At 41.6% G+C, this 20448-nt stretch overlaps 1 protein-coding gene across 10 annotated transcripts in view; it reads left to right on the top strand.

Moving 5' to 3' along the window:
• Positions 1–20448, top strand: part of ZNF518A (zinc finger protein 518A) — a 38111-nt gene that overhangs the window by 883 nt on the left and 16780 nt on the right. For 3 of the 10 annotated variants that reach the window (XR_011382337.1, XM_008270255.4, XM_008270256.4), the window contains exons 2-3: positions 2327–2405; positions 17998–18133. The gene's annotated coding sequence lies outside the window, so the exon portion shown is untranslated. Of the gene's footprint in view, positions 1–12; positions 711–2326; positions 2406–17997; positions 18134–20448 lie in introns of those variants that run through there. The other 7 variants (XM_051824005.2, XM_051824006.2, XM_002718396.5 and 4 more) reach the window with 6 other exon arrangements.

Raw genomic sequence — 20448 nt, 5'->3', positions numbered from 1 at the left:
CCCCAAACAGGATCAGGGTTCCGCCTCTTGTGATAGGAAGCGCTTGTAAAATAGTCCCGGCCATTCAGCGCTTCCGCCTAACTTGCCGCAAAGTTTTTCTAGAGAAGTCGGTCTCTTCACCCGGCGCTTTTGCAGGCTGCGGGAGAGGACACTTCGCTTCTTAGCTTGGGCTTGCTTTCCGTCCGGGCTTTTTGAACTCTCAACTCTCCTACATCCTAGCAGCTGGGCGGGAGCGCGGCGACAGTGTACCTCCGCGCGCCTGAGGGGCGCCGAACCCCGGAGGAAGGGGCGGATCGGGCGCCGTGTTTGGGGCGAGACGGGGCGCGCCGCGCTCGAAGCACCCACTGAGCGGGTTCCGCGGCTGGTGGAGACAACATGGGCGCCCCTCAGGCTGCACCCCTCGAGCTGTAGGTTCGCCGGCCCCACTCGACGGCATCCCTATTGTGGGCTCAGTCTATGGTCATTGGGGGCCATTTCTTGCAGAGATGCCCAGCGCCCTGGCGCGCGCACCCTGCTCCAGAGTTGGCCAAAGGTGCTGTTCCTGCAGACCCCAGCCACACCCAGTGGCTGATGGATTTCTTTGTAACTGGCTTGCTCCCTTGTAGGGTCCATTTTGAGTCTTTTTTTTTTTGAACATGGTGTCCTCTTTGTAGACAATCTCTTTCTACATGGTTATGGTGATTGAAAATATATAGGGTGCTTTATATAAGGTAAAATATCTTAACTCTTAAGTAGGCCAGCAAAATTAGATGTAGTTGTAAAGTTCAAAATTCAAAAGTTAAGGCTCAGTTTTCTTTTTAGGTTTAAGTTCGGGGGCATTTAGTGTTTGTGAGCTGTTTTAGTGAAAACATTGAATATGTTATCCAATAAAACCCTAAAAAAAGTAGTCGGTATTTAAAGAATTCATAAGAATGTTGAGAGTTTGTACAGTTGTGACGGTTGCAAAACACAAAGACATCAAGCTACCTCAGGATAGGAATTTCATTAATTTTAGAGTTAGTATTAGGTTTAGTTTACCGATATCGTTGAACTGCTTTTTTTTTTTTTTTTTTGCAGGTAGGCCTCTGATTTGATTGTATTCTAGGGTTAGTATCCTAAGTTAGTATCCTGATTGAATAGCTAGAAACCATTTAAATGGATTTAGGGGAATTCCCTAACATTTTCGGGTTTGAATTGCAAAACCATACAAGTAGACTCATTATCTTTCAGCAAAACTGCTTTTTTTTTTTTTCCTGAGATTTATAAAGACAGACGTATTGTATTATCGTTTTTTAGAGTGTTAGCATATCCTGGGAAAGGTAAGCATGGTAGACCATGATGATTTTTTCTAAAATTATAAATAAGATCCTTCCCCGATCCAGAACATTGTTAACAGAAGAGAGAGGGAGGATAAAATGTAGGTATATTGCCTGTTTTGCACATCTAAATGTGTCCTTGTTTTTGCAGTGAAAATAATTGCCAGTTCAAAACGTTTATATCTAGTTTTATGGAAGTAAAAAGGGATATTACAGTGAACACCTACTCTGTTCATTCATGATATCTGATCTTTTAAATGCCTGAGGTTCTTACCATTTTCACTTCAAATCCTATCCTTTGTCAGTAATACACATGATCCCCCCAATTTTGTGTCTTGAAATATTATGGAGGGATATATTTTAGTGTGAGTTAGTATAAGTCTGTAGTTTGACTTCAAAATACCCCTTAAAACACCTTCTCAAAATATTGTTTACTTTTCTGGTTGGAGTTTGGAATTGTTCTTATTGAAGTATTGCATGCTTTAGATCACTTAATACAACCTTTTTTTTTTTTTTTTTTTTTTTAATTAAATGATGCCAGACTTGAATCTTGCCCAGTTTCCTTCAGGTACACTACTAAAAGATTTTTTGGCAGATCACTATAAGCAGAAGAAAAGGGTTATAGTAGAGTCTTGAATTTTTTTATTATTTTATGCCAGTGTGTAGGCCATGATGAACAGTTTTCATGAGCTGTTAGATATCAGAAGTGACCATTATGGGGTGGTGGTAGGATAACTGGATTGTAGTCGAATCCATATGCTGGTTCTAGTTTTGTGAGTTTGAACAAGACTAATTTTCATTTGGTCTTGTATTACATGAAGATACTGAATTAGATTGTTTCTAAGCCTTGAGTTGTGACTTTTGTGAATGATATCAGTGATGTGTTATATGACTAAGTGTAGAGAGGGTTTTTTTTTTCTAAGTACTTTATATCCCTAAATTGAATATGAACTGTAATTGAAACACACTACAAAAACATTTTACTGACATTTTTGTAGTCAGAGTTTTAAAATCTTGATCTTCATTTCCAGATATCATCTCTTTTGATCACTGTTCCTGATTGTGACGTTGTCCAAGCATTAAATTGTGTGCCTTTTGATCCTTGAAGAGGTATGGTAAAGATTGATAATACTACAGTATATAGTCTATAAAGGTGTGAGATAATTTGATGTCAGATTGAATAAAGTAGCTGTATACATACATGAGATTTTGTAAGTTAAAGTTTTGTTGTTGCCAAAATAAATACTTAGATTTTTATTTTATTGTAAACAAAAATAATTTTTGTTTTCCTGATATCTTAACATTTTATTAGTGATCTAAAGATGGTTTTAACTGTTAAAAGTTTCCCAAATACAAAGTGGCATGAAGGGCTTTTGAGTACTAAACAATGGAGATAAATATTCTGGATGGATGTTTTGAAGCTAAAATAAATGACCAGAAGAGTAGCCTGTGTTTTGGTTTAGTAAGTACAAAGTAATGCATCTAAAGAAAAGTTATATATGTTATGATTATGATTATGATTTGTAAAAGGTATTTGGAACCACTGTAATGACTGATTCCTGGAGACAGTCATCTGACTGTTCTGATGTGGACAGAAAGAAGGAAAAAAAATCTTATGAACATATCCATGATAATTAGCAGGAAAGCTTTGGAAATGCGGTGGAAAATATTGCACCCTTGTACAAAAAGTATAGTTTATCCTTGAAACATAGATGTCTCTTGTTTTTGGTGTTTGGATAGAATCTGCGATCTTTGAATCCCAGAATTCTTTGAAAGTCACAGTTACACACAGAGAGGAGAGGGAGAGAAAAGGGAGAGAGAGGAAGAGAGAGAGAGAGAGAAAAGTCTTCCACCCACTGGTTCAGTCCCCAGATGGCTGCAACAGCCAGAGCTGCGCCGATCCGAAGCCAGGAGCCAGGAGCTTTTTCTGGGTCTCCCACGTGGGTGCAGGGGCCCAAGGACTTGGGCCATCTTTTACTGCTTTCCCAGGCCACAGCAGAGAGCTGGATCAGAAGTGGAGCAGCTAGGACTCAAACCAGCACCCATATGTGATGCCGGCACTGCAGGTGGCAGCATTACCTGCTGTGCCACAGTGCTGGTCCTGAGTTTTTTGTTTTCTTAGAAAATTAATGTCTAACAGCAACAAAGCTTGAGTTGAGTCACTTAGGTTATTTTCTTGAGTATCTACTTCCCACATAACATTTCTTTGACCTCTTACCATGAGATTCACATGGATACTGTGTTGTTTCTGAGTAGAGAAGGTCATGCTGAGTGCTGAGAGGTGCTGTTTGATCCAGAGTACTTAGAAAGAATAATACATTAAAGGGTGAAAGTGTCAGATCCAGTTAACCAGAGGCTGCTTTGTGATGTCTGATCAAAATGTGTTGAATTATTCCATTTTGAAAAATTGTGAGCAAAGTCTGACTAAAAATTTAGTTGTGATATGATGAAACAAGTGTCAAAATATTAAAATCAGTGTGCATGACTTGAAGCTTAGGAGAATTTTTCAGGTTTTATAGGCATCTTATTTCAAGAAGTAGTAATAATTAAAAACAAATGTTGGCCTTATAGAAAGTCAAATAATTTCAAAGTTGATAAAATTGTAATCGCTTCCTAATTAAAATTGGATTGTTGAAGGTTGTGGGTGGTGGAAGGCATCGTGTGTGTGTGTGTTTGTGTGTGTACACATACATACTTGAAAGAGTTACAGAGACAGAGGTCTTCCATCCACTGGTTCACTCCCCAAATGGCCGCAATGGCCGGAGCTGGGAAAAAGCCAGGGTTGAGCCAGGCTGAGGCCAGGAACCTGGAATTGCATCTGAGTCTCCCATATGGGTGGCAGGGGTCCAGCTACCTGGGCCATCCCCTGCTGCCTTCCTAGGTGCATTGGCAGGGACCGGGATCAGAAATGGAGCAGCTGGAACTTGAACTAGTGTTCATATGGGATGCCTACATTGCAGGCAGCAGCAGCTTAACCCGCTGTGCCACAACACCAGCCCCAGAGGCATTCTTTGGTGTCAAAGTACTTAGAGCTTAGTGAAGAAATCTAGATTAACATATAGGAAACATAATACAAAAAAGATATGTGACTATGCAGTTTTAAGTCTGAGTTCCAACAGGAAAGAGATGAATGATGGTTGGGCCATTTAGGAAGATTTCTTGATTTTTTTTTTTTGTTTTTTAATTTATTTATTTGAAAAGCTGAGAGAGAGAGAGAGAGAGAGAGAGATCTTCCATCCACTGGTTCATTCCCCAAATGGCCTCAATGACCAGGGCTGGGCTAGGCCGGAGCCAGGAGGTTTGTCCAAATCTCCCACATGGGTGCAGGGGCCCAAGTACTGGGACCATCTAATGCTGCTTTGCCAGGTGCATTAACAGGGAGCTGGATGGGAAGTGGGACAGCTGGGACTGGAACCAGTACCTGGATGGGATGCAGGGGTCCCAGGCAGCAACATTACAACGCTGGCCCTAGAAAGGTTTCTTGAAGAAGGAATTACTTCAGATGGGCTTTGATTTACGAGTGGGCTTTTGACAGATACAGGGAATAACTGAAGAAAGAATGAAGTTGGAAATGGTCCTGGGCTGATCCAACATGCGGTGGAGACTGATTTGACTCTAACAATATGTGTATATGTGTTTTTTGGGATGAGCAGTAGTGGAGAATGAGGTTGATTACTTTAAATAAATGTGTGTAAAAAAACATTGGAAAGCCAAGCAGAAATTTTGATTTTTACTAAAATGAGATTTCTCTGAGTAAAGTGTTTAGATGTGCTCTAGTATAATGCCTTTTTTGTGATGCTAAAATATAAATAAAATATAATGAAGTGTTATAAAATTATTCATTATGGAAAAATATATACTGTTTTATTTATATGCTTTGAAGATTAAAAAAGGTCATTAACTTGGAATGCTGTTCTATGTTTTATGTATATTATTACTCTATTTCTTTTTACCTTTCCTTTTTGAGAGATCCCTTAGTAATAGCAAAACCATGCCCCCTTCCCAAGAGATACAGCTTGTTTCAAATTAATGTCATAGTAAATATAAAAAAACAGTTACAAAAAGATAAGGAACAAAATTTGAGCTGCAGAAACTGGGAATGATGGAGGGCTTAATGTTATATCATTCTCATTAAACACTGTTGTTTCCTGAGTCCTTGCCTAGCTTTTTCCCTTGCAGCCAGGTAACTGACTCTCGCCTCAGAGAGAGTAATAATAGTTGGAGGATTCTCTTAGACCAGAGTTGGCAAACTTTTGCTATAAGTGGTCAGATAGTGAATATTTCAAAACTTTATGAGCCATATGGTTTCTCTTGCGAGCAATCACCTGTCATTGTCACATGCACAGACATTGAAAATATGTAAATGAACAATTATGAGTATGTTCCAGTGAAACAATTTACAGAAACAGGCAGCAGATAGACCTAATGAGGCATTCATTCTACTAGATCTTACAGCCAAATACACCCACCTGCTAATATTTTCATCCTCTACTAGCTGCTCTGGTAGGTTGTCTTCTGCCCTTTCTAAGTTCAACTCTTGAGCTTGTTCACTAGATTCCATCCCTTCTAATCTGCCTAAGGACATCACTATTGCATTTCATTCCTCCATCACAGTTTTTACTAGATCATTATTTATAAATATTCAGTCATGCTGTAATTTAACCCATTTACTAAAAGCAATAAATAACCCCATTTCAACTCCTCTACCTCTTGGTCATTTGTAGTAAAACTACTTGGAAAGGCAGGCATTGTGGTGTAACTGCTTAAGCTGCTGCTTGAGAAACTTGCATCCCATATTGGAGTGATGGTTTTAGTCTTGGCTACTTCTCTTCCCACTGAGCTTCTTGCTATTACATTCTGGGAAGCAGCAGATGATGGCCAAATGCTTGGATCCTTAGGACCATTATGAGAAAACCAAATGGAATTCCTGGCTCCTGGAGTTAGCCTGGCCTAATCCTAGTGCAGCCATTTGGGGGAGTGAACCAACAAATGGAAGATCTGTCTCCGTACTCCCACTTTCCCTCCCTGTGCTGTGCTTCAGTAGATGAAAATAAATAAATGAACATTAAAAAAAACTATAAAAACTCCTTGGAAGAGTTGTTTGTAATACTCTGTTTTTCTTCCTGTTTTCTGTTAAACCCATGGTAGCCTTTCTCCTTTGTAACTCCACTGAAACAGTTTAATCAATTTCTCCAGGGATCTTGACATTAAGTCCAGTGGTCACTTTTCAATCCTCATATTACATAAGAGTTCATCATTATCCTGGAAACATTTCCTTCACTTTGCTTTCAGGGTACCACATTCCTGATTTACTCTCAGTTTTCATTGGTCATTTCAGTCTGACTTGCTGGGTCTTTCTTATCTCTTCCCTCTAAATAGTAGTATAGTCTGAGACTCAGGCCTTGGACTTCTCTTTGTTTACCTACCTTTTAGTGATTTTATCCTATTCCAAATGCATGGATACACACACAGACACACACACAAAAACACACAGAGATGACTCCCAAAATTTTATCTTTGACCTATATCTCCATATATTCTGCATTTGGCTACACACTCCACATTACCACTTCACTGTCATATAGCTCAAATTTTACAAGTCTAAAAATAAGCATTTTATATACTTCCCTACTTTCACTGTCTTTTATTTTAGTAAGTAACAACACAGTTCTTCCAGTTGCTGAGCTCAGAACTTTTAGTTATCCTTGACACTTCTCTTCTGTCAGAGAAACCTGACCTGTAAACAGATTTTGTAGGCCCTGTCTTCCAATATAATCAGCATCTGACTGTACCTCACTTTGCCCACCAAGCTGCCATAATCTCTTGCCTGGATAGTTGTGCTGGTCGCTTGCTTCCATTTTTATTTCCCTCCCAAATACTCTTGTTTTTAAGATAGCAACATGATCTCTTTACAAAGTAATTCAGCTATTTTATTTCTCTTCCCAAAATGTTCCAGTACTTTCCCATCTCGTTCAGAGTAAAACCAGAGTCTGCAGTATCCATGAGGCCCTGTTTTTGTCCCCTTTTGCTTCCTTAATATCATCCTACTACTTTCCCTCTTACACTTTCTATTCCAGTCATGCTGATGCTATTTTTTTTTAATTAATCCCTAAATATATCAGGTATACTGCACACCCAGGGTCCTTAGCCGTTGGCCCTTACTGTTTTGTTTTGCTTCTTTTGTTTAGTTTTTTTAAATGTTGGCTCCCTCAACTCCTTAAAATCTTAGTTCCATTAAGATTCTTTGAAGTGAGGTCTCATATTTTAAATTGTAATGCTGTGGTCTGCTTTTCCTTCACTATTTTATTTTTTGCTGCATTGTCACTTTTGAATATACTGTATAGTTTATTTACTTTGTTATCTAAATAATCAGTAGAATTTTTTTTTTCTCCTTTGCTCAATGCTGTGCTCTCAAAACTTAAAGACTGGCACAGATTTGGTTCTAGCTCTAAGCCCAACACTATCCCAGATGCTGGCAAAGAACATGATAAATGTTGTCCTTATGCTTAATGCATCTTATATTCTAGTGGCAGAGATAGACAGTAAATTGACAAATTAACAACATAATGTTTTTATAAAAAAGAAATACAAGAGGATAAATTAGAAAATAATTTTTTTGTTTTTGAGGAGAGGATGGTTGATAGATTGGGTAAGTCCTTTCTGAGGTGATGTTTGAACTGAGACCTGAAAGATGAAAGCATCTAGCTGTTTGAAGAATGCAAGAAAGAACATTCCAAGCAGGGGGTAACAGGTGCAAAGAACTAAGACAGAAAAGCTAAGGAAGGATTATTTGAGAAGCAGAGGGACCATGGCAGTTTCTGGAGTATATCTCAGATGGAGAGAATGATGTGAGGTGAAGCTGAAGAGAAAGACCCAGGACAACAAATCACTGTCCCCTGCCAATTCTTCATAAAGATACTAAATTTTATATCAAGTGCCTTGGTACTATAGACTGTTTATGCCTCCCCATCCCATCCCCACATGGCTGTGCCAACCTAATCTCCAGTGTGATGCTATTAGAAGGTGAGGCCTTTGGAGCATAGAGAGCTCCCTCGCTTCCTTTTGTCATATGAGGACACAATGAGAAGATGGTCATCTGGGAATCAGAAGTGAGCCCTCATGATACATTGAGTCTGCTGGTGCCTTCGCTTGGACTTCACAACTTCCGGATCTATGTGAGAAAATGGTCTCTTGTTTATAAGCCACCTAGTCTATGGTAGTTTGTTACAGCAGCCCAGATGAAATAAGACACTTGAGAAGCCACTGAGGAGTTTTAAGCAGGGAAGCATTGTTCTATTTGATATTAAGAAGATTCATGTTTGCTCTTGTGTAGAGAATGGATTCAAAGGAGGGTGTTGTGGGCAAGAGGAAGTGTGAATACTAGTTTGGGAAGACATTATTTAATTCTAGTTAGAGATGATGATGGCCTAGACTACGATTAGAGTGGCTATGAAGAGAAGGAGGATCCAGGATCTGCTTTGGAGAGAGAATTGAGCAAACTTGTTTGCCAATTCATAGGGGAATGAAGACAAAGTGGACTCAAGAACGAATCTTTGATGTGGGCTTGAGTAGCTGGATGCACTCTGGTGTGTACACTGATCTGAGGGTCTGGAGGGTAGGATTTCTGATCATGGAGATAGATATTGCATAGACACAGAGGAAAATTAAAGTTTATATTACTTTGGGAAGCTGAGGAGGAATGGATTACTGTTGACTTATTTGTTTTCCCAATCAAATAGCAGTACCCATTTTGATTCTCTTCTCTCCTTTCATGTATTTCAAAATGTTAAGTTTGCTGATTGGCAATCACTACCACGGCATAGTGACAATCAGAAGATTCAAGGAGTAAGACATGAAAATATTCTTTCTTTTTTGTATACTGAATTCAGTGGTATTTATTTCACTTCAGACAGAATACATCTGATATTTCTGCTAATTTTTATATATTAAAAATGTGATTTCTGACTGTGGGTTTTTTAAAAACAACTCCAGATTATCGCAGCAAAAAAGTTGATTTGCTCTGTGAAGTTTGCTGTGAAGTGATTTAATCCTGGAATGACAGTAAGATAATTTGAGTTGAAAATAAGAGAATGAATAAATTAAAATTGTGTTAGGTACTTGTGTTTCCAATCTTAGTTTGTATGAGGGATGAGAAATACAAAATAGGACTTGTTTTTAAGAAGCCAGATTATCTGAGGAAGTAAAACTTAAAAAAAAAAAAACAGAAATGATATAATGATACAAAATAGTGTATAGCAATGTGGTGAGCAGTGATTACCCGTCAGAGAAGGGAGACATTAGTATGTATACCCTCCCTTTAGGAAGTAGAATTGGAAAGCAAGTTTGATCAGTATTGTATTTAGATACAGGGAAGTGGGTGACATGCCTACTGAAAGGAAACCGTATGAACAAAGGTACATAAAGGTGTATATGTGAGCACCAGTCCTTATAGTGGGCACAGTGAAGAGTCATAGTTTCAGAGAGTAGTAAGATTTACCTGTGCCAGGAGCTGCTGCTTCATATTTGTATACCAGTGTTACCAGCCTTCCTGCATGTGGCTCACTTGTACATGAGCGTTTGGACATTTCTAGAGTTGTACTTCATTACGTTTGCATACTTAGCCTACGTCACTGTGTGAAGGGAACTGGTTTTGGTTTTGTATGTCAATTCTACAAAACATTTATTTCGTTTCTTTGAAATGTGATAGTCATTAGTTCCTCAGGTGAACTTTTTAAAAACTTAAAGTGGTTACAACGAAAAGTCCAAAATATGTGATGATCCAAATATTGACAAGATAATAGTTTTTTGGACACTAAAATAGGTTCCACTTTGAAAATACTAATCTTAGGTTTTCTGTTTGTTTGCTTATTTGTTTTGTCCCTTTTAGGCAGAACCTTAGGTTTTTCAGTTAGTTTTTCCTCCTTTATGCTGCCTTGGATTTATCTCCCGTTGTTAATTTACAATGGGATGACTGTTAGCACTTAATTATTTCTTCGGAAGAGAGGATTAAATGGCTCAAGGAGTGCAGTAGTTATAAAATATTATGACTGTATTTTTTTTTTTTTAAGATTTTTATTGGAAAGGCAGAGTTAGAGGGAGAGGCAGAGAGATTTTCCATCCAGTGGTTCACTCCACAAATGGCCACAATGGCTAGTGCTTGGCCAAACTGAAACCAGAAGCCAGGAGCTTCTTCTGAGTCTCCCATGTGGGTGCAGAGGCTGAAGTTTGGGCCATCTTCCACTGCTTTCCCAGACGCATTAGATCAGAAGTGGAGCAGCCAGTACTTGAACTGGTACCTGTGTATGGGATGCTGGTGCTGCAGACACACTGCCACAGACACTGGCCCCTGTTTTAGTTTTCCTGTCTGTGTAATGTTACAACTTAAGCTACAGAGCTGCATACTGAGTTACAAATAGAGCTAAGCTAAAATCACTTTAGTTCTTTGTTTAGTATTTAAGCAACTGGAATGCAGTGAGTAGCCCATAGATTCCTCCTTTTTTTTAGACTCCATAGAATGTCTTTACCTTTTAATCTGTTGTAGAAAGTATGCTAACTCTCCAGGAATGGTACATTTTATTTCACTATATCTTCTTTATCCTGGCGTTTTACTTTGGGAATTCCTCTTTGCCCACTGTGTGATTCCCAACCTATATTAATATTGCCACTTAACCTATTTTCCACACTTTTTATTGGGATGTCACTACAGTCTTTTAATTTTCTTAACCTTTTTTTTTTTTTTTTTTTTGCTGTTTTCTCCAGTTTATCTTGCTGCCTGTGCCATTCTAATACTATTTCCAAAGTACTGCTTTTATAACTTCCCTTCTTCTCACAAGCTAACAATGGTTCTTGGTTCTCTTTAATATTAACTTCAGCTGCATTCTCACTTACTTTCCCCATTGTGCATTCCCTCTTTGATCCAGACTATACAGCACATTAGGAGAAAAATGCTTTTCTTCCACTGTTTCTTTATTCTGCTTTTCTGGTCTAGGTTGTCTTTACTTTCTCTCTCTCTCTCTCTCTCTCTTATTTTTAAAAGATTCATTTATGGGGCTGGCACTGTGGTGCAGTGGGTTAACGCCCTGGCCTGAAATGCCGGCATCCCATATGGGCACTGGTTCTAGTCCTGGCTGCTCCTATTCCAATCCAGCTCTCTGCTTTGGCCTGGAAAAGCAGTAAAAGATGGCCCAAGTCCTTGGAGGCCCGGAAGAAGCTCCTGGCTCCTGGCTTCAGATCGACGCAGCTCCAGCCGTTGTGGCCATCTGGGGAATGAACCTGCGGATGGAAGACTGACCTTTCTGACTCTACCTCTCTCTGTAACTCTGTCTTTCAAAGAAATAAAATCTTAAAAAAAATAAAAGATTTATTTATTTATTTGAAAAGCAGCGTTACAGAGAGGCAGAGAGAGAGAGAGAGAGGTCTTCCGACCGCTGTTTCACTCCCCAGATGGCTGCCACGGCTGCAGCTGTGCTGATCTGAAGCCAGGAGCCTGGAGTTTCATCCGGGTCCTGCATGTGGGTGCAGGGGCTGGAGCACTTGGGCCATCTTCTACTGCTTTCCCACGCCATAGCATAGAACTGGATTGGAAGTGGAGCAGCCAGAACTCCAGCTGGTACTCGTATGGGATTTTGGTGCTACGGGTGGGGGTTTTACCCGCTATGCCACAGTGCTGGCCCCAGCTCTTCTCTTACATGCTGAAGTCCTTTTATTCTTCAAAGGATTATCACAAAACCTACCTTTCTGGGAAGTGATAGTCAGAAAGTGGGAATTATTTTAAAGACATAGTATTTCCAGGACTGGCACTGTGGCGTAGTGGGTAAAGTGCCACCTGCAGTGCTGGCATCCCATATGGGCACTGGTTGGTGTCCTGGCTGCTCCACTTCCAATCCAGCTCTGCTATGGCCTAGGAAAGCAGTAGAGGATGGCCCAAGTCCTTGGGCCCCTGTGCCTGCATGGGAGACCCAGTAGAAGCTCCTGGCTCCTGGCTTTGGATCAGCACAGCTCTGGCCATTATGGACAGACATAGACTTTCTCCTGTTGGTTTGCTCCCCATGTTCCCACAACAGCTAGGGCTGGGCCAGCCAGCAACCACATGGGTGGCTGGGGTGCAAATACTTGAACCATTACTTGCTGCCTTCCAGGGTGTGCATTTACAGGAAGTTGGATCAGAAGCAGAGCCAAGTCTTGAATCTAGGCATTGTAATACAGTATGCAGGCATCCTTAGAGACATCTTAACTACTGCACTAAATGTTTACCCCTTTTCCTTTTTTTTTTCTTTTTTAAAGATTTATTTATTTCAAAGGCATAGTTACAGAGAGGCGTTGTGTGTGTGTGGGAGTCTTCCCTCTGCTGATTCACTCCCTAAATGGCCAAAATGGCCAGTGCTGTGCTGATCTGAAGACAGGAGCCAGGAGCTTTTTCCGGGTCTCCCATGTGGGTGCAGGGGCCCAAGGACTTGGGTCATCTTGTACTGCTTTCTTAGGCCATAGCAGAGAGCTGGATCAGAAGTGGAGCAGTTGGAACTCAAACTGTTGGCCATATGGGATGCCAGCACTGCAGGTGGCAGCCTTACCAGCTATGCCACACTTTGCCCCCCACCCCCATTTTAAGGTTTCATTTATTTATTTATTTGAGAGGTAGAGTTACAGAAAGAGGGAGAGACAGAAAGAAAGGTCTTCACTCCCCAAATGGGTGCAATGGCCGGAGCTGGGCCAATTCAAAGCCAGGAGCTAGGAGCTTTTTCCGGGTCTCCCATGCAGATGTAGGGGCCCAAGCACTTGGGCCATCTGCTACTGCTTTCCTAAGCCTTAGCAGAGAGCTGGATCAGAAGAGGAGCAGCTCAGATATGAATCGGTGCCAATAGGGGATGCTGGCGCCACAGGCAGAGACTTAGCTTGCTATACCACAGTGCTGGCCCCTGCCACTTTTCCTTTTAATAATGTACCAAGATCAGTAAGTATTTTATTAGTTGAATAATATTACTTTTCTGTATAAAATATGTGTGGTGTTTAATGCAGACAGCACCACTTCATATATAACTTCTATTCTGGTGATAGAGTCTTATTTTTATTTTTTTAAAGATGTATTTGTTTGAAAGAGTTACACAGAAAAAAGGAGAGGCAGAGAGAGAGGTCTTCATCCACTGATTCACTCCCCAGTTGGCCTCAGTGGATGGCTGGAGCCGCGCTGATCCAAAGCCAGGAGCCAGGTGCTTCTTCCTGGTCTCCTATGCGGATGCAGGGCCCAAGGGCTTGGGCCATCTTCTATTGCTTTCCCAGGCCACTCCAGAGATCTGGATTGGAAGAGGAGCAGCCAGGACCCGAACTGGCGCCCATGTGGGATGCTGGTGCTGCAGGCGGTGGCTTTACCTGCTATACCACAGCATCGACCCCTGACTCTCATTTTTAAATTAACTTATTCCACACAAATTAATTACTAAATGAACAAATATAAATAATGAACTTCTCTGACTGCTTGAATTGATATGGCTTGAATGACATCCCATAGCAGAATGTTGCATTCTCTTGAGTATTGTGTTTGCTGTGAACTTTGAGACTGGTGTCAGTCTTCTCCATAGTTAGATTTGTGTGTGTTAATATGAGAGATGCAATGTTGAATGTTATTTATTTTGTTTTGATCTCTTCTCCATTAGTGTCAGCATTCATCAGTTTTGTGTTGGCATCAGTTATATTATTTTGAGTTTATTCAGGAAAAATTGGTTGGTTTGCCATAGATGTCACTTGCTTTGAGAATTTCAGAATTTTCATGGCTTTGTGCCACTTTTTGATAGTTTTATTATGAAACTATAGTCAAGAGGCAATGAGACTGCCATTTTCATAACATCCAAGTGTAAGCTGTTTTCTCGTACTATGATAAGGAAGTATACCAAAGCAGAGGCCAAAGTTGTCTGAAGACAACATTTTAAGAAATCCTGAACTTGAGGCTGGGGCTATGGCGTAGCGGGCAGTTTAATACAGACAACACCACTGCATATATAACTTATAACTTCTTTTTCTTTCTTTTTTTTTTGGACAGGCAGAGTTAGAGAGAGACAGAGAGAAAGGTCTTCCTTTTTCCGTTGGTTTACCCCCCAAATGGCCGCTGCGGCCGGCGTGCTGTGCCGATCCGAAGCCAGGAGCCAGGTGCTTCCTCCTGGTCTTCCATGCGGATGCAGGGCCCAAGCACTTGGGCTACTCCACTGCCTTCCTGGGCCACAGTAGAGAGCTGGACTGGAAGAGGAGCAACCGGGACAGAATCCGGCGCTCCGACTGGGACTAGAACCTGGGGTGCTGGCGCCGCAGGTGGAGGATTAGCCAAGTGAGCTGTGGTGCCGGCCCAATCTTTTTTTTTTTTTTTTTTTTTTTAAGAGTTCTTTTTATGTTCCCTTTTTGGTAGCATTCTGTTCTAATTTTTTCTGTCTCTAAGAAATTAATTAGTTTTTTAAAAATGTTTTGTTTTGGGGCCAGTGTTGTGGTGTAGCCAGTAAAGCTGCCATCTCTGATGCTGGCATCCCATGTGGGTGCTGCTTCAAGTTCCAGCTGCTCTACTTCCTGTCCAGCTCCCTGCTAATGCCCTGGGAGAGCAGTGGAAGATGGCCCAAGTCCATGTAGGAGATCTGGAGGAAGCTTCTGGCTCCTGGCTTTTATCTGGCCTAGCCCTGGCCATTGTGGCCATTTAGGGAATGAACCAGTAGCTAGAGAATCTCAATCTCTCTCTCTCTCTCTCTCACTCTCTCACTCTCTCACTCTCAGTCTTTCAAATACATAAAAGATTTTTTTAAAAGTTTTATCTTAATGATTAGTCTGTTTTAATCGAGTTGGTTTTTCTCATTTATTTGATTTGGATCTTGAACTAATACTAGAGGATTTCCTCAGATATCTAGTAGTCCTTGGCTATCTGCTATGACCAAGAAGCTGGTGGGAAGCTCTGTTCAAACTCATGGAGGGCTTTTAACATAGGTTTTCACCCCAGTCTCTAGGGAGTTCTGAGTGGGCCTGGTTAGGTTTGTCTCTGTGCTGTTAAACTGGCAGTGAAAGGACAGTGTTGTAGCACAGCAGGTTAAGCAGCTGCTTGGGATGCACACATCCCATATTGGAGTGCCTCGTTCAAATCGCAGTTACTCCATGTTTCTAATCTAACTTCCTCCTAATGTGCTTGGGAGGCAATGAATGATGGCTCAAGTATCTCCTCAATATGGGAGACCTGGGTGGAGTTCCTGGCTCTTGGCTTCATCCTGGCCTAACTCTGGCTGTGGTAGCTTTTTGGAGATTTGAACATCAACCAGAAGGTTTAAGATGTGTCTCTCTGATTCTTCCTCTGTCTTTGGCACTCTGCCTTTCATATAAATAAATAAATATAAACTGATAGTAATAAACCAGGAATTAAAAAAAAAAAACTCCATCTATTGTAGATTGATAGTTTTAAACTACAGTCAAAATAAATTACCAGAAAAGCAAATTTTAAAAAAATAATGACAGATAAGGCATTTTTATTGTTATATCTAACAGCCATAAACTTAACTCTGAAAATTGCTGTAATCGTTTCTAAACACTTTCAGTTTCTGTGACTATCTTGTCATGGCTGTAGACACATGGTTCATGAACCATCAATAATATTGTTTTAGGGGCCAGTGCTGTGGCATAGCAGGATGCCTGCAGTGCCAACACCCCATATGGGTGCTGGTTCAAGTCCTGGCTGTTCTTCTTCCAATCCAGCTCTCCTCTATGGCATGGGAAAGCAGTAGAAGATGGCCCAGAAGTTCCTGGATCCTGGCTTCAGATCGGCACAGTTCTGGCTGTTGTGGCCATCAGGGAATGAACCAGCAGATGGAAGACCTCTCTCTGTCTCTCTCTCACTCTCCCTCTACCTCTGCCTCTCCGTAACTCTACCTTTCAAAATAAAATAAAATAAAATACATCTTTAAAAAAAAAAAACACAAAACAATATTGTTTTAGCCCAAGGGCCAGCCTAGAAGAGAGAAAAGGGAGTGTGGAGTGGGGGTGTGGCTTGTATGTAAATAGACGTGCAATCTTGTTTTGTTGTGGTGCCCCCTCTCACCTGCGCTTGGTCTCCCCTAGTTGGGAGATTCGGTTTTACCCTCTGAAGAGACTAAACCTCTAGACTAATGTGGTGGGGACCTAGAATTACTTATGGCATTATAGAGTAGGGAAGGGAATCTTCCCATCTATCTAAAACTCAAGCAGCTTTTCCTGAATTTCTCTATAATTTAGCTTCTGCCTCCCTTCAGTTAGTTGGTACTGCCAGTTCCCAGGTCTTTGGAGGATTCAGATGTAAAATGAATTCTTAGCTTTTCCTGCTATCGGCCTGATTATTACTAATGTCTGGATAAAGGTAATGTTACTGATAAAATTAAAAGCCTTTTTAGGTAATTCTGTACCACCTTTTTTGGGGGGAAGGGTAACATTTCATTTTGAACTTTTAAGCTAAAATTGTTTACTTAGGTAAATTATAGATACTGAGTTTTATATTCGCATACTGAGAATCTTGCCTGGTTTTGGGGGAGCCTTTGATTTTGAAAATTCAATTCTTTTAAAAAAAATGAGTGTACTTTTTCTCTTGTCCAAAATCGTATTTCTCCCCCATCCGCTTTGTTCTCTCTTTTTATTTTTTTAAAGATTTACTTTATTTATTTAAAAAGACAAAGTTACAGAGAGAGGTAGAGTCAGAGAGAGAGAGAGGTCTTCCATCCACTGGTTCACTCCCCAGATGGCCACAACGGCTGGAGCTGCGTCAGTCTGAAACCTGGAGCCAAGAGCTTCTTCCGGGTCTCCCATGCCGTGCAGGGGCCCAAGGACTTGGGCCATCTTCTACTGCTATCCCAGGCCATAGCAGAGAGCTGGATCGGAAGAGGAGCGGCCGGGACTAGAATCGGCACCCATATGGGATGCTGGCACTTCAGGCCAGGGCTTTAACCCACTGCACCACAGCGCCAGCTCCCGCTTTGTTCTCTCTTATATGACACAGTAGCCTGTTTCTTTTTCGGTATATCATCTCAGGTCTTATTGCCATTGCCAGTTACTACTTTTTCTTTTTTTAGGTTTTCACTTTTATGTAGTTATTATTTGATGGCTGGATGGGAAAACACAGAGGTTTCTCTGAGTGTTCAGATTACTTTTTATTTTATGACCTGTTACATGTGATAATGTTTCTGCTTTTTTTTTTTTTAAAGATTTATTTATTTATTTTGAAAGAGAGACAGACAGATCTTCTGTCCACTGATTCATTCATGGCCAGCACTGGACCAGGCTGAAGCCAAGAACTTAATCCAGGTCTCCCATGGTTCAGGGGCTGAAGGACTTGGGCCATCTTCTGCTGCTTTCCCAGGCCATAAGCAGGGAGCTATATTGGAAGTGGAGAAGCCAGTACATGAACCAGCACCTATATGGGATGTTGGTGTTGCAGGCAGCAGCTTTACCCACTACGTAACAACACCGGCCCCTTGTGTATCTTTTTTTGTGGCATGGTTATTGAGGTGAGTTTTTGGCAAATAAGCTAAGATTTTTGCAGTCTTTTAGTTGGAAGAAGAGGGAAAAGTTGTGAGCTTTTTTTTCTAACAGTGTAGAGATAATAATTTATTTATGTAGAAAAAGGATAGAACTGGAACCCTTGGAAGAACATAGCCGTGGGTGTGAGAAGATTCATCTTTGTTCAAAAGTAATTTTCTGTTTACATTTCTTTTGATAGCTGGTGCTAGCAACCCTGTGCTCTGTCTGGCCTCTGGACCCAGTTCAAAGCCGTGGATTTGTTCCCTTTCTCCCCAGACCTCAGGCTGAGCCTTTTGTCATCTAAAGTCTCCACCTGATCTTCCACTCTATTAAAGGTATGTTTAGGGGAGAGAGTGGGCAGAATTATGTCATTTATTGCCTCACTTGGGGCACAATAGGTAGATGTTCAGTAAAAGTGGTTGGATGAATGTCCCAGGTAGACTTCCTCTTTAGAAATGGCGATTAGCAGGGCTGATGTAATGTGGCAGGTACAACCGCTGCCTATGATGCCGTTATCCCGGTTTGTGTCCTTGCTGCTCCACCTCAGATCCAGTGCCTGGGAAAAGCAGTGGAAGTTGGCTGAATTGTTGCCACCCACATGGAAGACCTGGATGTAGCTTCTGGCTTTGGCTTGGCTCAGCCCTGGCCATTGCGGCCATCTGGGGTGGGGGGTAAATCAGCAGATGGAGGATCTCTCTCAGTGGGTCAGCATGTACTTTTTTTTTTTTTTTTTTTTTTTTTTTAAGATTTATTTGAAAGAGTTACACAGAAAGAGAAGGAGAGGCAGAAATAGAGAGGTATTCCATCCGCTGATTCACTCCTCAATTGGCCGCAACGGCCAGAGCTGTGCCAATCTGAAGCCAGGAGCCAGGAACTTCTTCTGGGTCTCCCTCATGGGTGCAGGGGCCCAAGAACTTGGGCTGTCTTCTACTGCTTTCCCAGGTCATAGCAGAGAACTGGAGTGGAAGTGGAGCAGTTGGAACTCAAACCAATGCCAAAATGGGATGCTGGCACTGCAGGCAGCGGCTTTAGCCGCCATGCCACAGCACTGGCTCCAGCATGTATTATTTTTTTTATCTATTTAATATTATGGTTTTATTTTCACCAAGGTTCATATTTCATTTTCTTTTATTTATTTACTAAATGTGAATTTACAAAGTGCAACTTTTGCATTGTTGTGGCTTTCCCTCCTAACCTCCCTCCCTCCCGCAGCCCTCCCATCTCCCACTCCCTCTCCCATCCCACTCTTCATCAAGTTTCATTTTCAATTATCTTTATATACAGAAGATCAACTTAGTATATACTAAGCAAAGGTTTCAGCAGACTGTGCCCACACAACCGCACAAGATATAGAGTACTGTTCGACTAGTAGTTTTACTGTTAACTCCCATAGTAAAACACATTAAGGACAGAGATCCTATGTGGGGAGCCCGTACCCAGTGACTCCCATTGTTGATTTAACAATTGACACTCTTTTTTTTTTTTATGTTTTGGACAGGCAGAGTTAGACAGTGAGAGAGAGAGACAGAGAGAAAGGTCTTCCTTTTTTCCATTGGTTCAGCCCCCAAGTGGCCGCTACAGCCGGCAGCTGCTTGGATACGAAGCCAGGAGCCAGGTGCTTCCTCCTGGTCTCCCATGCGGGTACAGGGCCCAAGGATCTGGGCCATCCTCCACTGCCTTCCCGGGCCACAGCAGAGAGCTGGACTGGAAGAGGAGCAACCGGACATAATCCGGCGCCCCAACCGGGACTAGAACCCGGTGTGCCGGTGCCGCAGGGGAGGATTAGCCTAGTGAGCCGCGGCGCCAGCCGACACTCTTATTTATGACGTCAGTAATCACCCGAGGCTCTTGCCATGAGCTGTCGAGGCTATGGAGGCCCCTTGAGTTCACCAACTCTGAACTTGTTTAGTCGAGGCCATATCACAGTGGAGGTTCCTTCCTCCCTTCAGAGAAAGGTGCCTCCTTCTTTGATGGCCCATTCTTTCTGCTGGGGTCTTGTTCACCGAGACCTTTCATTCAGGTTGTTTTTGCCACAGTGTCTTGGCTTTCCACATCATGTATTTTTAACTCTTTTCTCAGCAGACCATTTCCTTTGCAAACATCTTACTGTGTGTATTACAATGCTTTTGTAGTTCCCAGTCATTTTGTAGGATTTGGTTGTATCAGTGAGCATTTGGGAGATGCAGAAGATCAAATGGTTTAAGTTGCCAGGAACCTCTTCAAATTATTTTAATAATTTTATAAAATTATTATTATTTCAAGACTGGATGTGGTGTTGGTCAAGTTATGAGGTAATATTCTTAGAGACACAGCAATAATTTTTTTTTTTTATTGACAGGGTTACACAGTGAGAGAAAGTGAGAAAGGTCTTCCTTCTGTTGGTTCACTCCCAAAATAGCCGCTATGGCCGGTGTTGAGCCGACCCAAAGCCAGGAGCCAGGTGCTTCCTCCTGGTCTCCCATGCGGGTGCAGGGTGCAAGCACTTGGGCCATCCTCCACTGCCTTCCTGGGCCACAGCAGAGAGCTAGACTGGAAGAGGAGCAGCCGGGACTAGAACCTGGCGCCCATGTGGGATGCTGGAGCCGCAGGCGGAGGATTAGCCAAGTGAGCCATGGCGCTGGCCCCACAGCAATAATTTAAATAGCACATT

This window comes from Oryctolagus cuniculus, chromosome 15, assembly GCF_964237555.1.
Source record: "Oryctolagus cuniculus chromosome 15, mOryCun1.1, whole genome shotgun sequence".
Taxonomy (NCBI): domain Eukaryota; kingdom Metazoa; phylum Chordata; class Mammalia; order Lagomorpha; family Leporidae; genus Oryctolagus; species Oryctolagus cuniculus.
This window is presented reverse-complemented; position numbering and strand designations above follow the sequence as displayed.